The sequence below is a fragment of the Bison bison genome, unplaced genomic scaffold (genome assembly GCF_000754665.1).
Source record: "Bison bison bison isolate TAMUID 2011002044 unplaced genomic scaffold, Bison_UMD1.0 scf7180017864149, whole genome shotgun sequence".
NCBI classification, from domain to species: Eukaryota; Metazoa; Chordata; class Mammalia; order Artiodactyla; family Bovidae; genus Bison; species Bison bison.
The window spans coordinates 4,054,025-4,070,879 of NW_011494721.1; the positions used below are offsets into that span (position 1 = coordinate 4,054,025).

At 38.0% G+C, this 16,855-nt stretch overlaps 1 pseudogene; it reads left to right on the top strand.

Moving 5' to 3' along the window:
• The first annotated feature begins 1,162 nt into the window (after positions 1-1,162).
• On the top strand, positions 1,163-1,974 carry LOC104989298 (annotated as a pseudogene).
• Positions 1,975-16,855: the final 14,881 nt, after the last annotated feature.

The following is a 16,855-nucleotide window of genomic DNA, read 5'->3' on the forward strand; positions in this document are numbered from 1 at the left end:
AAAATGTTTAAAGGGGAGGCATATAAATCACTCAGTGATGCAATAGATACTAGTTATAAGGTTAAACATACTCATTCCCCATTATGTAAATGTTTGGGTTATCTAATACATGCAGACACAGATAGATATTGAAGCTACAGAAGTTAGGTTTATGCCCTCATGAAACTCTTTATCTGGAGAAAGCTCAGGGGATAAGCATATTACATTAGAAGAGAATATACAGACTATCTGAAGGTTTAAGTCGCTTCAGTCGTGTCCGACTCTGTGTGACCTAATAGATGGCAGCACATGAGGCTTCCCTGTCCCTGGGATTCTCCAGGCAAGAACACTGGAGTGGATTGCCATTTCCTTCTCCAATGCAGGAAAGTTAAAAGTCAAAGTGGAGTCATTCAGTCGTGTCTGACTCTTAGCGACCCCATGGACTGCAGCCTACCAGGCTCCTTCGTTCATGGGATTTTCCAGGCAAGAGTACTGGAGTGGGTTGCCATTGTCTTCTCCAATCTGAAGTTTTAATAGGAGACAATTCCCTGTTTTCACACAGCTAACAAGTAATTATGGACCCGAAGGCACCTCTGAAGAGAATCTAAAATTTTTTATATATCAGGAGTTTGAATGAACAAATCTCCAAAACATATTTTATATGAAAGGACCAAGGCATTATGAACTAAGAACTTGAATCTGAAATTATTTCAGTGAAAACAAATCAAATTTTCAACTGAGTAAAGCAATGCATGGAAAAGAAAATCATTCTATCAAGTGAAATTCAAGGATGCAATCTGACAATATTCTTTTATGATTTCTTTGAAAACTTGATAATTATTCTGGTAGCTACTTGTAGCAACTAAGAGTTTTAAAAACCTGTTTGAGTTATACAAACAAGTATGTTAATATATATGTATATACATACAAACACACACACATATATTTGTTTTAAGGTGATAGAAAAAGATATCTTAAAAGAATAACAGTAGAGAATTAAGGAAAGATTTAAAATCATGATTTTTAACTAATGTTTATTTTTTATAGCCTCTAAAATAACACTTACTGTATTTTACTGAAACACATTGCATTAGAATATTTACCTTCATCAACTCTGACAGCATTTTGATGGATCTCTCATATTTAAAAAGGTAGTAGCCCTTTTGGATCTCTGAGTAGCACCATGTTAGTCAGGAAGGAAGAACAAGCGCTTTACAAAAGCAGCAAAAAGGGAGCCAAGAAGAAAGTGGTTGACTCATTTTCTAAGAAGGATTGGTATGATGTGAAAGCATCAGAAAGGTTCAATATAAGAAATATTGGGAAAACACTGGTCATGAGAACCCAAGGAACAAAAATCATAACAGATGTCATCAAGGGTTGTGTTTTTGAAGTGAGCTTGCTGGTTTGCAGAATGATGAAATTGCATTTATAAAATTCAAGCTAATTACTGAGGACGTTCTGGGCAAAAAATGCCTGACTAATTTCCATGGCACAGATCTCACCTGTGACAAAATGTGCTCTATGGGTCAAAAAATGTCAGACTGTGATTGAAGCTCACGTTGATGTCAACACTACTGGTGGTTATTTGCTTCGTCTATCCTGTGTGAGTTTTACTGAAAATGCAACAGTTAGATTCAGAAGACCTCTTATGTCCAGCATTGGTAGGTCAGCCAGACCCACAAGATTACAAGGTAAATCATGACCTGAGAGGAGAAGACAAATGTCTTTAAAAGGCTGGCCAATAAATTGATTTCAGACAGCATTGGAAAACACATAGAAAAGGTTTGCCAATCTATTTATCTGCTCCATGATGACATGGTTACAAAAGAAAATATGCTGAAGAAGCCCATGTATGAACTGAAAAAACTCATGGAACTGCATGGAGAAGATAGCATTTTGGGCAAAGTTATTGGGGATGAGATAAGCCCTAAAGTTGATCAAGCTAATGGGTATGAGCCAGCTGTCCAAAAATCTGTGAAAAATTCGGACTTTTAGTGGTGATAAATAAAAGGTCTTATTTGTGTTTTTTAAAAAAAAGGCAGTAAAAGTAGGTGATAGCCAGCTAAACTTTTCTAATAAATCTTTTTCAATGCAAATTTATATTCCACTGCTGTGTATATAGGGAATAATTTGGACAGGTGTTTAACTGACTTTCTTTATTAAAATGCTCCAACTGTCAAATTCAAATTGCTCTAAGCACAAAAGCCAACAAAGTAAAATTAACTAATGGTAAAAAGATTACCCTATCTTCATGAGGGGAAAATTTTAAATAATTAAGTGAAGGGTAGCTTTGCATGTGACAAATAAGATGAAATAATAACTTCAGGTTGACCTCCCAAGTACTTCTTTTCATACTCTTTTACACGAAGAAACAGTAAATAATGCTCGACTTTGGCTTCTTCTTCTGTTTTATTTCTGAGACAAGTCAGTGTTTTTACTTTAAAGGTGACAGAGGACACTTGTCTTCCTGTTTGCAACATTAGAAGGGCCGTTTCACTCCATTTCTGGAAGGAACAGCAGGAGAGGAACATTCAACTCTAAACTTCCTTACTTTTTCCCAAGAGGAAGGAGTTATTTAGCTGATTCACACAACTGGAAGAGGGAGGTAAATATGACTCCACCCTTAGGAGTTCGCTCACTGTGAACTGCCTGACTGCAAAGAAGGTACTTGAGATCTGCTGGTGGTAGTCAGCTGTCCAACACTGTCCAGGACATAGTAGATCTTTCATCTGGAATACACATTAAGAGGCCTATTTGGCCACAAGTCCATTATACTTTCTCCAGTTTAGATTTATAAGAAAAAAGAATTATCTTGATTTTTCATCTAGCTACAAAATGGTTCCAAACTTGGCATTAGAAGAGTGCTATTTGTTTTTCTTTTAAAATCTGAACAAACATGATGTCAACATATAACACAAATTCTATCAATTAAACCTTTCCTTTAAAACTTGTATGACATGAAGCACATCTGACTCTTCATGGGATTCTCCATTTTCTACTTTATTCTATTTACATGACCATATTATACACATATTATATTGTGTATACAATGCCTGGAGAATCCCAGGGACAGGGGAGCCTGGTGGGCTGCCATGTATACACATATTATTTCAAGTATTTTGCCTGTTTTTGTGTAGGATTGGTTGGAGTTTTTAGGTTGATTTACATGGGAGGGTAAATTTGGTCCATGTGAATGCATCTTGGCCAGAGGGGAAGCACTCATCATTTATTCATTTAAAATGGAGTTCTTGTTAATAAAATATATTTGAGTCTTGTTTTTTTCATCCACTATGACAATTTGTCTTTAACTGAGGCATTTAAACCATGGACATTCAAAGTGATTATTAGTACAGGTGGCTCTGTCATATTTGTTACTGTTTGCATTTTCTTCATTTCTATTTTTGTTTTCCTTGCTTTTTCTGCCACCTGTGATTTGTCTCTATGATTCTATTCTCTCTCCTTTGTTAGTGTATCTCTTGTATTTCCTATTTTTACCTTTTAATATGTTGCTAATCAAAGCCTACTTTCAAATAGCACTATGCCATTTGACAGGTAGTGTGAGGATTTAATAATAACAAAGCAATCTTAATACCTCCCTTTCATCCCTTGTTTTATTGCTACGATTCCTTTATCTTGCAGTAGGAATATCTAAGCATATTTTTTCTAACATACATAGCTTATATAATTAAATACATTATTGGTATCATTATGTTTAACAAACTGTTGTTAGACTGATTAAGGATGAGAAAAGTTAAAGTTCATATTTTACCTTCATCTATTTATTCTTTGAAGATCTTTTCTTTATGTAGATTGAAATTTATGACATACCACCTCCCTTCTCTCTAAAGAACTCATAACATTTCTTGCAAGACAGATCTACTAGCAAGAAATTCCTTCAACTTCTATTTGTCTGAGAAAGTCTTTATTTGTTCTACATATTTTAACTTTTTATTTTATATTAGAGTATGCTAGCTAGCTAGCTAAGTCACTTCAATTGTGTCCGACTCTGTGTGACCCCATAGATGGCAGCCCACCAGGCTCCCCCATCCCTGGGATTCTCCAGGCAAGAACACTGGAGTGGGTTGCCATTTCCTTCTCCAATGCATGAAAGTGAAAAGTGAAAGTGAAGTCGCTCAGTCATGCCCGACCCTCAGCGACCCCATGGACTGCAGCCTCCCAGGCTCCTCCGTCCATGGGATTTTCCAGGCAAGAGTACTGGAGTGGGGTGCCATTGCCTTCTCCGATATTAGGGTATAGCCAATTAAAAATGTTGTGATAGTTTCAGGTACACAGTAGAGTGACTCAGCTATGCATATACCTGTATCCATTCACCCCCAAACTACCATCCCATCCAGATAGCTTCTCTTTCATTTTAAAGAATAATTTATCAGTGTACAGTGTACAGTTTATTTCACTAAAGCCTCTTCTTGCTTGCATGGGCTGAAGAGAAGTCAGAAGTAAATCTTAAATTCATTTCTTTACAGGTAAGATGTTCTTTCATTTGGCTTCTTTCAGAACTTTATCTTTGATTGTCCATGGCTTGAAAATTAATAGTCCTAAATATCGTGGGGTTTGTTTGTTTTGTGGTTTTTGTTTTTGTTTCATTTTTTTTGACATTAATCCTACTGATGGTCTCTGAGCTTCCTGGATCTATGGTTTGCTGTCTGACATTAATTTGGAAATTTTCTCATTCTTATTGCTTGAAATATTTCTTATGATCCTTTCTCTTTTTCTTCTACTTCTCAGGTCAGTTCAGTCACTCAGTCATGTCTGCCTTTTTGCGATCCCGTGGACTGCAGTACACCAGACTTCCCTGTCCATCACCAACTCCAGGAGCCTACTCAAACTCATGTCCATTGAATCGGTGATGCCATCCAACCATTTCATCCTCTGTCATCCCCTTCTCCTACTGCCTTCAATCTTTCCCAGCATCAGGGTCTTTTCCAATAAGTCAATTCTTTGCATCAGGTGGCCAAAGTATTGGAGTTTCATCTTCAGCATCAGTCCTTCCAATGAATATTCGGGACTGATTTCCTTTAGAATGGACTGGTTGAAGCTCTTGGTTGTCCAAAGGACTCTCAAGAGTCTTCTCCAACACCACAGTTCAAAAGCATCAATTCTTCAGTGCTCAGCTTTCTTTATGGTCTAACTCTCACATCCATACATGACTACTGGAAAAACCATAGCTTTGACTAGATGGACATTTGTTGGCAAAATAATGTCTCTGCTTTTGAATATGCTGTCTAGGTTGCTCATAACTTTTCTTCCATGGAGCAAACACTTTTAATTTCAGGGCTTAAGTCACCATCTGCAGTGATTTTGGAGCCCCCCAAAATAAAGTCTCTCACTATTTCTATTTGACTCATCTATTTGCCATGAAGAGATGGAACCAGATGCCATGATCTTAATATACTGATTGTTGAGTTTTAAGCCAACTTTTTCACTCTCCTCTTTCACTTTCATGAAGAGGCTCTTTAGTTCTTTGCTTTCTGCCATGAAGGTGGGGTCATCTACATATCTAAAGTTATTGATGTTTTCCCAGCAATCTTGATTCCAGCTTGTGTTTCTTCCACCCTGTCATTTTGCATTATGTATTCCGCATATAAGTTAAATAAGCAAGGTAACACTAGATAGCCTTAATGTACTCCTTTCCCGATGTGGAACCAGTCTACTGTCCCATGTTCAGTTATAACTGTTGCTTCTTGACGTGCATACAGATTTCTCAGCAGGAAGGTGAGGTGGTCTGGTATTTCCATTTCTTTCAGAATTTTCCAGTTTGTTGTCATCCACACAATCAAAGGTGTAGTCAATAAAGCAGAAGTAGATATTTTTTATGGAACTCTTACTTTTTCCATGATCCAGCACATGTTGGCAACTTAATCTCTGGTTTATCTGACTTTTCTAAATCCAGCTTGAACATCTGGAAGTTCACAGTTCATGTACTATTGAAGCCTGGCTTGGAGAATTTTGAACATTATTTTGTTAGCGTCTGAGACAAGTGCAACTGTGCAGTAGTTTGAACACTCTTTGGCATTGCCTTTCTTTGGGATTGGAATGAAAACTGACATTTTCCAGTCCTGTGGCCACTGGTGAGTTTTCCAAATTGGCTGGCATGTTGAGTGTAGCACTTTCACAGCATCATCTTTTAGGATTTGAAATAGCTCAACTGGAATCCCATCACCTCCACTGGCTTTGTTCGTAGTGATGCTCCCTAAGGCCCACTTGACTTTGCTTTCCAGAATGTCTGGCTCTAGGTGAGTGATCACACCACTGTGGTTATCTATGTTATAAAGATATTTTTTGTATAGTTATTCTGTGTTTGTTGCCACCTCTTCTTAATATCTTTTGCTTCTGTTGGGTCCATACGATTTCTGTCCTTTATTGTGCCCATCTTTGCATGAAATCTTCCCTTGAAAGCTCTAATTTTCTTGAAGAGATCTCTAGTCTTTCCCATTCTATTGTTTTCCTCTATTTCATTGCAATGATCGTGGAGGAAGGCTTTCTTATCTCTCCTTGCTACTCTTTGGAACACTGCCTTCCAAATGACATATTTCATGGGTTTCCTTTTCTCCTTTGCCTTTCAATTCTCTTTTCTCAGCTATTTGTATGGCCTCGTCAGACAACCATTTTGTCTTTTTGCATTTCATTTTCTTGGGGATGGTCTTGATCACTGCCTCCTGAACAATGTCATGAATCTCCAACCATAGATCTTCAATCATTCTATCAGATCTAATCCCTTGAATCTATTTGTCACTTCCACTGTATAACCATAAGGGATTTGATTTAGGTCATACCTGAATGATTAGTGGTTTTCCCTGCTTTCTTCATATTAAGTCTGAAATTGGCAATAAGGAGTTCATGATCTGAGCTACAGCCAGCTCCCAGTATTGTTTGTGCTGACTGTAAAAAGCTTCTCCATCTTTGGCTGCAAAGAATATAATCAATCTGATTTTGATATTGACCATCTGGTGATGTTCATGTGTAGAGTCTTCTCTTGTGTTGTTGGAAGATGGTGTTTGCTATGCCAGTTCATTATCTTGGCAAAACTCTATTAGCCTTTGCCCTGCTTCGTTTTGTGCTCCAAGGCCAAATTTGTCTGTTATTCCAGGTATCTCTTGTCTTCCTGCTTTTGCATTCCAGCCCCCTATAATGAAAAGGACATCTTTTGGGGGTGTTAGTTCTAGAATGTCTTTTAGGTCTTCATAAAACTGTTCAACTTCAGCTTGTTCAGCATAACTGGTCGAGGCATAGACTTGGATTACTGTGATATTGAATGGTTTTCCTTGGAAACAAACAGAGATCATTCCATTGTTTTTGAGATTGCATCCAAGTACTGCATTTTGGACTCTTTTGTGAATATAATGGCTACTCCATTTCTTCTAAGGGATTCCTGCCCACAGTAGTAGATATAATGGTCATCTGAGTTAAATTCACCCATTCCAGTCCATTTTAGTTTACTGATTTCTAAAATGTTGATGTTCACTCTTGCCATCTCTTGTTTGACCACTTTCAATTTGCCTTGATTCATGGACCTAACATTCCAGGTTCCTATGCAATATTGCTCTTTACAGTATCTGACTTTACTTCCATCACCCACCATATCCACAACTGGGTGTTGTTTTTGCTTTGGCTCTATCTCTTCATTCTTTCTGGAGTTATTTCTCCACTCGTCTCCAGTAGCATATTGGGCATCTACTGACCTGGGGATTTCATCTTTTGGTGTCACACTATTTTGCCTTTTCATACCATTTATGGGGTTCTCAAGGCAAGAATACTGAAGTATCCAACTCTTTGTGACCCTATGGCCTATACAGTCCATAGAATTCTCTAGGCCAGAATACTGGAGTGGGTAGCCTTTCCTTTCTCCAGGGGATCTTCCCAACCCAGGAACTGAACCCATGTCTCTCGTGTTGCAGGAAGATTCTTTACCAGCTGAGCCACAAGGGAAGTCCTGTTCTCCTTCTAACATGCCTATTATATGCATGTTACAACATTTGTAGCTGTCACTCAAGTCATGGTAATTGTGTTCTGCTTCTTTTTCCAGACTTTCTTCTCTTGCTTTTGGGTTTCAAGGATTTTTTAATAGATCCTCTATCTCCTAGGTGCTCTTCTCAGCCATGCCCAGTCTACTACTAATCCTATGAAAAATATTCTTCATTTTTGTCACACAAGAAGTGGGAAAATGAGATAATCTCCTTGTTAATATTCCCAGCCTTCGGGTACAAATGTTTCACCTGATCATTTGTATTGGTTTGTGAAAGCTGCCACAAAAAAATACCATAGATTTTATGACTTATGCAACAGAAATTTGTTTCTTACAGTTTGCAAAGCTCACAGTCAAAAATCAGGGTGCCAGAACAGCTGGCTTATCCTGAGGACTCACTCCATCTCTTAAATACAATCACCTTCTTATTGCTTGCTTTCATGGTTGTACCTCTGTGTGTGTGTGTGTGTGTGTCTGTGTATCTCCAGATGTCCCTATGTCCTGATCCAGTCAGACTGAATTAGGGCTCACAATTATGATCTCCTTTTAACTTAATTATCTCCATAAAGGACCTGTCTCCTCCACATACAGTCACAATCAGAAGTGCTGAAGGTTAGGACTTTCAATATGTGAATTTTAGACAGACATAGTCAATCCAAAATATCATTTAAAGTTTTAAACCCTCTTTTATCATTACTTCCAATGGAAATCAATGTCTTAAATTTAAAATTTATTGTTTTACAATGTAAATAAACTTTAACATCTCTCTATGGATATGTTTTGGAGAAGGCAATGGCAACCTACTTCAGTACTCTTGCCTGGAAAATCCCAGGAATGGAGGAGCCTGGTGGGCTGCAGTCAATGGGGTCCCGAAGAGTCGGACATGACTGAGCGACTCCACATTCACTTTTCACTTTCATGCATTGGAGAAGGAAATGGCAACCTACTCCAGTATTCTTTCCTAGAGAATCCCAGGGATGGTGGAGCCTGGTAGGCTGCCATCTATGGGGTCCCACAGAGTGGGACACGACTGAAGCGACTTAGCAGTAGCAGCAGCATGGATATGTTTATCCACTGTGCTTGTCACTTACCACTTACTCTTCCATGTTTTATATATTCTCCAAATTTATTAAAATTTGCTTTCTTTTATCATTTTACTTTCCTCTTATTATTTTCTTAGAAAGCCTTTGTGGCTCAGATGGTCAAGAGTCTGCCTGCAGTGTGGGAGACCTGGATTCAATCTCTATGTCAGGAAGATCCCCTGGAGAAGGAAATGGCAACCCGCTCCAGTATTCTTGCCTGGAGAATCCCATGGATGGAGGAGCCTAGCAGGCTATAGTCCATGGGGTTGCTAAGAGATGAACGTTACTGAGCAACTTCACTTTCACTTTCATCATTTTCTCTCCATTTATATTAGTCTCAATGCATTTCTATTACCTGTTTATCATTTATCTAGGAGTTTCGGCATGAAATTAAAAGACACTTACTCCTTGGAAGGAAAGTTATGACCAACCTAGATAGCATATTCAAAAGCAGAGACATTACTTTGCCAACAAAGGTCCGTCTAGTCAAGGCTATGGTTTTTCCAGGGGTCATGTATGGATGTGAGAGTTGGACTATGAAGAAAGCTGAGCACCAAAGAATTGATGGTTTTGAACTGTGGTGTTGGAGGAGACTCTTGAGAGTCCCAGGGACTGCAAGGTGATCCAACCAGTCCATTCTAAAGGAGATCAGTCCTGGGTGTTCTTTGGAAGGACTGATGCTAAAGCTGAAACTCCAATACTTTGGCCACCTCATGGGAAGAGTTGACTCATTATAAAAGACCTAATGCTGGGAGGGATTGGGTGCAGGAGGAAAAGGGGATGACAGAGGATGAGATGGCTGGATGGCATCACTGACTCGATGGACATGGGTTTGGGTGAACTCCGGGAGTTGGTGATGGATAGGGAGGCCTGGCATGCTGCAATTCATGGGGTCGCAAAGAGTCGGACACGACTGAGCAACTGAACTGAACTGAACTGAACTTGGGCATGAAATGTGTTGGAGACAAGTTTACTGTGAGTATTTTTATCAAAATCAAATAAATGTTTCTGAGCTGAAAGGAGCGATGTTAAAATCACTAAAATAAACACAAATATTTTAACTTTTTCCTCCTAAGTCAGTCTGTTCTCACATATTTTAAAAGGTCTTCATTCCCAGACTATAATTAGAATTTATCATCCTGAGCAGTCACCCTGGACCTGGGGTAAGTCTCTTGGCTTCCTAACAGCATAAATAGTTTGGACTGTGAGCTGCTAATGAACTGAAGATGATGAATACCAATTCTGTCAGTGCCAATGAACCATGTGTACATGATGATTAAAGAAATACATTTTAGACTGTCATACATAGAAGCTTGGTTACACTAACCACAAGAATAAGTGAGGCACCTGGAAGTTTTTCATTTAAAAAGTAGAGCATAGGAGTTTCACTTGTACCATGATAGTGTAGGCTTCCTAGGTACCTCACTTGGTAAAGAATCCACCTGCAATGTGGGAGACCTGGGTTTGATCCCTGGCTTGGAAAGATACCCTGGAGAAGGGAACAGGTACCCACTCGAGTATTCTTGGCTGGAAAATTCCATGGACAGAAAAGCCTGGTCCATGGGGTTGCAGAGTCAGACACAACTTTCACTTTGGGGCTTCCCTGGTAGCTCAAATGGTAAAGAATCTGCCTGCAATGCAGGAGACCTGGGTTCAACGCCTGATTTGGGAAGATCCCCTGTAGAAGGAAATGGGAACCTACTCAGGTATTTGTGCCTGGAGAATTCCATGGACAGAGGAATCCAGCAGGCTACAGTCCATGGTGTCGCAAAGAGTCAGACATGACTAAGTTGACTAACTTTCACTTTTTCTTTTTTCATGATAAGGAGAAAGGAGTTCCATGAATCTACTCCCAAGTAAAATTGGTAAGAATGACAAATTTGATAGAATGGCAAGATTTACATTCCCTGGAAGTGAACTGGAGGCCATAAAGTATATTAACACACTTGTCCAAGAAAATTAACTAAAAGACAGTAAGAATTTTAAGAGTTCTTTGTTAACGAAGACCCACACCATCCCTTTTCCTTCCAGTTCAGTGAGGCAGAAGTTTTCCAGACTGGTATAACGAGGAGGAAGACAGGGCTCCCTCTCGCCTCCAGCTTCCAGCCAGAAGACCATCTGCGCAGGAGGGACAAGACATTAGCATTTTGTATCCTGCTTTCAGGAACCTGCCAGCAAGAGGCTGGATTCTAGAAAATAATATCAAAAGGTAGGGACTCATAGGGTCCCTTCGACATGACTGAATGAATAAGTGAACTAATCTGATTCTGTCCATCCTCCATTTATGTAACAGAAATTCTACCTAAAGTTGGATGCAACTGTGGATACTGGGATCCTGATTACCCTTTGGTCTGGCTTATCGGATGGGAGTCCCATGACGAGAAAGGCAAACTAAGTAGACCTAAGTCTGTTTTCCACTATGCACTGACATACATTGAGTATGTAAGGTAGGAGTGTCACTTAAAAGACTGTCATTTACTCTATCCCTAGCACTAATACTATGGCTCTGAGATTTTTTTCCTGTGGGGAGACACAACCATAGAACAGAGGGCTGTGATGTGTTGCCAAAAGAACTGACTTCATATGCCGCAGACTATGCAGAAGTTTGTGCCTAATGGTACTCTCAGAAATAGTAGAAATGGTAGTAAGAAATAATTAGGGGAGATTTATAGATTCATTGGAGAGATAGGTTAAACTGCATGACTGCCAGTTTTTCAGAAAGTAATAGTGAAAGACATGGCTAAGAAGAGCACTTATGAGATTAGAATAAATCTCAAATACTGACCTTTGAAACATTTCCTTGTAAGGAGCCTTAATTTGATTGGATTAGCCTGTGAGGCAAAGTATGCACAGAGTACTGTTGAAAACAATAGAGCAATCAGCTCACAGTATAATAAGAGAAAGACAGTGAAAGAGAGCTCTGCCAAAAACCACTGTCATCTTACAGTGACTATGAACATACCCAAGGATGTATCCCTTAGGAGTAACAAAAGAAGTTTCACACTGGAGGGTGGAGGGAGTTGAAATAGATCTCACCAGAATAATCTAGTCAGTCATTAAATAAGGAAATGAACAAGTAACAAGCTCCATACTAGGGGGAGGAAGAATACCCCAAACTGCCATAAATATATTATATAAAATGTCCAGTTTCTAATTTAAAAAAAAAAGAGAGATGTCAAAGAAACAGGAAAGTATGACCCACACACCAAAGAAACTAAGCAGGTAACAAAAGTCACCTACTATAGTCAAACATTGTTGGATTTAAAGAAAAACTTTATATTAGCAAGTATAAACATACTTACAGAACTAAAGAAAAACATATTTAAGCAGGCAAAGAAAGGTATGATGACAAAGTAGTATCAGGTAAAGAATATCTACAAAAATGTAGAAATTATAATACAAAAAGGATAAAATGAAAATTTTAGAGTTGAAAAGTACAATAATAGAAATTTTAAAAATTTAGTAGAGTGGTTTAACAGTATATTTGAACTGAAAGATTTAGTCAACTAGATAATAAGTGATTGAAGATCAAACAATTTGAAGAAAAGAGAAAAAAGGAATGAGGAAAAATAAAGTTTTTCAAAGTTGGACACCATTAAGCACACCAACATATAGGTATATTTTGTTTTACTGCATGTCACTTTATTGTACTTTTCAAATATTTCATTTTTTTTTGCAAATTGAAGGTTTGTGGCAACAATGCAAATCTGTAGGTGCCACTCTTCCAACACTAGTTGTTCCATTTGCATTTCAGTGTAGTATTTCGGTAATTTTTGAATTTTTCAAATCTTCCACCAGCACAATATTATGACTCACTGAAGACTGAAATGATGGTTAGCAATTTTTAGTAATAAAGAATTTTTAAATAAGATATGCATATACTTCGTTCTTAGACATAATGCTATTGCACTTAGAGTACAATATAATGTAAACATAACTTTTATATGCACTAGGAAACAAAAAGCTTGTGTAACTTGCTTTATTGCAATATTCACTTTATTGAGGTGGTCTGAAATTGAGCATGTAATATTTTCAAGGTATGACTATATATATAATGGTAGTACCAGAGAAGAGGGAAAGAAAGAAGGACAAAAATATTTAAAGAAATAATGGCAGGAAACTTCTGTATTTTTTGAAAACATTAACCTACACATACAGAAATTTCATCAAACTCCAAGTATGATAAATGCAGATATCTGCAAGTAGAAACATTATAGTAAAAATGCTGAAAGACAAAGTCAAAGAGAAAGTCTTGAAAGTAGTTTAAGAGAATAATGACTGCTCACTTAGAAGTGGACCTAAGATTATCAGCTTATTTCTCATCAGAAACAATGGAAGTCATGAAGTAGGATGTCATATTCATAGTGTTCAAAGGAAAGAGTAGGCAAAGCAAGAAATGTTGTCAAATAGAATTATGTATCCAGGAATGCTATCTGCTATCTTTCAAAAATGAAGGAAAAATAAAGTATTCCCATACAGACAAAAAGAGACATAATTTGTTTCTACAGGATCTGCTTTATAAGAAATATTAGCTTCAGGCTTAAAGTAAGTGATCCCACCTAGTAATATGAATTCACATGGAAAAAAAGAACAACAGCAAAAGTAACTATACAATTATAAAGGACATTATAAAGAAATTATCCATTATTCTTGTGATGGATTTAACAATCAATTGCACAAAGCTATATGCATATATTGTTGGGGCCATAGCATCTAGAAATGTACTTGCCAGTAGCAATGTGGGATTAAAAATTGTATTGTATCATATTCTAGCACTTTGTTTGGATAAGAAAAATTGTTCTTATCAGAAAGTATACACTGGACTTCCTAGAAGTTATAAACAGATTTGTAAATAGGCTACAGACTAGGAATGTGTATTTAGAACATATTAGTTAGAAAGTAACTTTGTGCAGTTTCTACCACTGTTCATGTTGGAGCTATTTGTTTCAGGCTTTATAGGGTTTCTTTAACCAGTGCAGAAATTATTTGATGGTCAGAGCGCCACTGTAAATGATACAAATAGATAAACATTTCAGTAGTGATCTATGAGGAAACTGGTATCAGCAGTTAGAAAACTAAAGATCTATTTTATGAAGAGACAATACAGTTGGCAAAATTGTTACGGTTGGTAACTTGGAAGGCAGTCCATGTCCTTAACAAGACTGCAGCTCTGTGGGAAGTGTTTGTAAAGAAATGGAATGCTAGTGTTTGTTGGCATTTATTTTCTGCTTTTACCAGAGTACTAAACAAGAGAAATGAGCTCAAGCACAGAAAAGAGTTGACAGTTTTCAGGCAAAAATGTAAGAGAATAAATAAAGTCCAGAACTGTGTGGCCTTGCCAGTTAAAAAACCCAGCTGCTTCTGGCCTCAAAATCTAGTAAATGAGTCAAAAGTTGTTTGAGTGATAAATGTCCATTAAGCTTCCTATTAAACAAGATCACTCAGCCTTGTGACAAAGTGCAAACTAAGGGTCTTTCTTTCCCACCTAAGCCTATAATTTCAAATAGCCTCGTGCTGAAAGAGAATGAATAGACCTGAAGAAATTGAGAACTAGAGTCATCTTAAGACCTATGTCTAGGAAGAAAAAAACTTACTGGAACACAGATATTTCTAGAAGGAAGCAGACGAACTTTGCTGTCTTTCTTTTGGGGAAACTGTGTTACCAAGAACAGCAAGAGTTTAATGTATTTGTGGCTTTCTCTATTAAGGATTAAACCATTTCTTTGCCCCTAGACTTTCAATAGTAGGATAAAAGCAGTGGAAGCTGTGTAGGCCCCATTGAGAACACATTTCCAAGGGACCACTTTAGATGATGTAATCAAAGGACGAGAGTGAGGAAGGGCATACTTGCTCACACACATGTGTGCATGGATACACACACACATACACACACACACATGCAAGACACTGAAGAGACTTGACAATGCTATTCCGTCCAAAGAGCAGAATCTGAATCTAGTTAAGGAACTTCTCCTGTCAACATAGAAGGAAACATTTACAAAGACTACTCAGTAAGATTTTGTGGTTTTTATAAACCAGTGACCGCTGTGTGTAATGTCCCATCTCCACTCTTCTGAAATGAAATATTCATAGTGGTCATTTTCCCCTTGTTCATCATTACATACTGGATGAGAAGGACAAATTTCTTTTTAGTTCACAGCTTGATAAGTCATGAAGAACCATACAAACAATGACCTCATGGAGAGTATTGTACAGTTACTGGATATTTGGGACTTTGACGTGAAAGTAATAATTGGAATTGTGAAAAGGTCATAAAGATCTAATATACATATTGCATTTCTCCTCCTTCTGGGAACATTACTGCTCTAAAATTTTGGAAGCTGTTATGGACAAGTTGCTTGCTTTAGCCAACGAAATGTTGGCAACAGTTATATGAGTTCTGTGTTCTGCTCCCTCTGCCATGGTGACAATAGAAGTATATACCTTTCTGAAGCTTCTACCACATTGACTCCCTATGTGATCACTATAATCAGAACCCCTCTGCTGAACTGTGCCAGGCTTGTACTATGGAGTGACAAATAAATTTAAGTGACATTAAGCCACTGAGACACTGCCTTTGTCAGTTAATGAAAATAACCTAAATTATTCTGATTGATTGTGATTGAATCCCTTGAGAATTAAGTGACTGCTATTTGTATGGGATATTAAGAGGCCAGAAAGCAAACTGGCAAACCAGAGAAGAAACTGAGTAACTGGTTATGTGTTCTTTTCCTCCTTTTCTTAGGCACGAAATTGGGCTGAAATTTCCAGCTTCCTTTGCAATAAGATGTGATCATATAACTTAATTCTAGCCACGGGAATATGAGTACAGATGTGTCTCAATTAGAGTAGGGCCTATGACTATCTTCTACTTTTGATCATGATACTATTTCCTTTCCTCCAACCAGTTGTGTACAAAGCAATACACAGAACTTTGAAGAACAGAGGAGGCAAAGATGTTAATACTGAGTATCTTATTTACACCTCAGAGAAAAGCCTCCTACAAATTAAGATGGTGTTTTGAATCTTAGTGGATTTTACCGGGTTTTGGTGGAGTCAAGTTTTGCAGCATCTGACATCACACTATACTCCCTGCGTGCACATGTGCTCAGTCACTTCAGTTGTGTCCAACTCTTTGTGAACCCATGGACTGTAGCCTGCCTGACTCCTCTGTCTCTGGTGATTCTCCAGGTGAGAATACTAGAATGGGTTGCCATGCCCTCCTCCAGGGGATCTTCCCAACCCAGGGATCAAACCTGCGTCTCCTGCATTGCAGGTGGATTCTTTATAGCAGAGCCACAAGGGAAGCCCCCTCTCTTCATCCTATATACATACCGGAGAGAAGAAAGTCCTAGATGTTATGCTGGATTTCATATGACATGAAGACGGGTTTAAATGGATAAAATTGGGTTTTTGGTTGTTACTATTTTTGAGGAGAGATAACTCCTGCCTTTAACCAAAAAAGGAAAAATAAAAAGGGTCTCTAACAAATACTTATTTCACTTCCTGCAGCCAAGTAATTAACACTCAGTACAATTATTTACACAATTCAGAAGGGGCAATCTTCAAGAAAGAGAAGACTTTATATATTATATACATATTTATATTACATAAATATATTATATATTTATATATATCGGAGACAACAATGGCACCCCACTCCAGTTCTCTTGCCTGGAAAATCCCATGGATGGAGGAGCCTGGAAGGCTGCAGTCCATGGGGTTGTGAAGAGTCAGACACAACTGAGTGACTTCACTTTCACTTTTCACTTTCATGCATTGGAGAAGAAAATGGCAACCCACTCCAGTG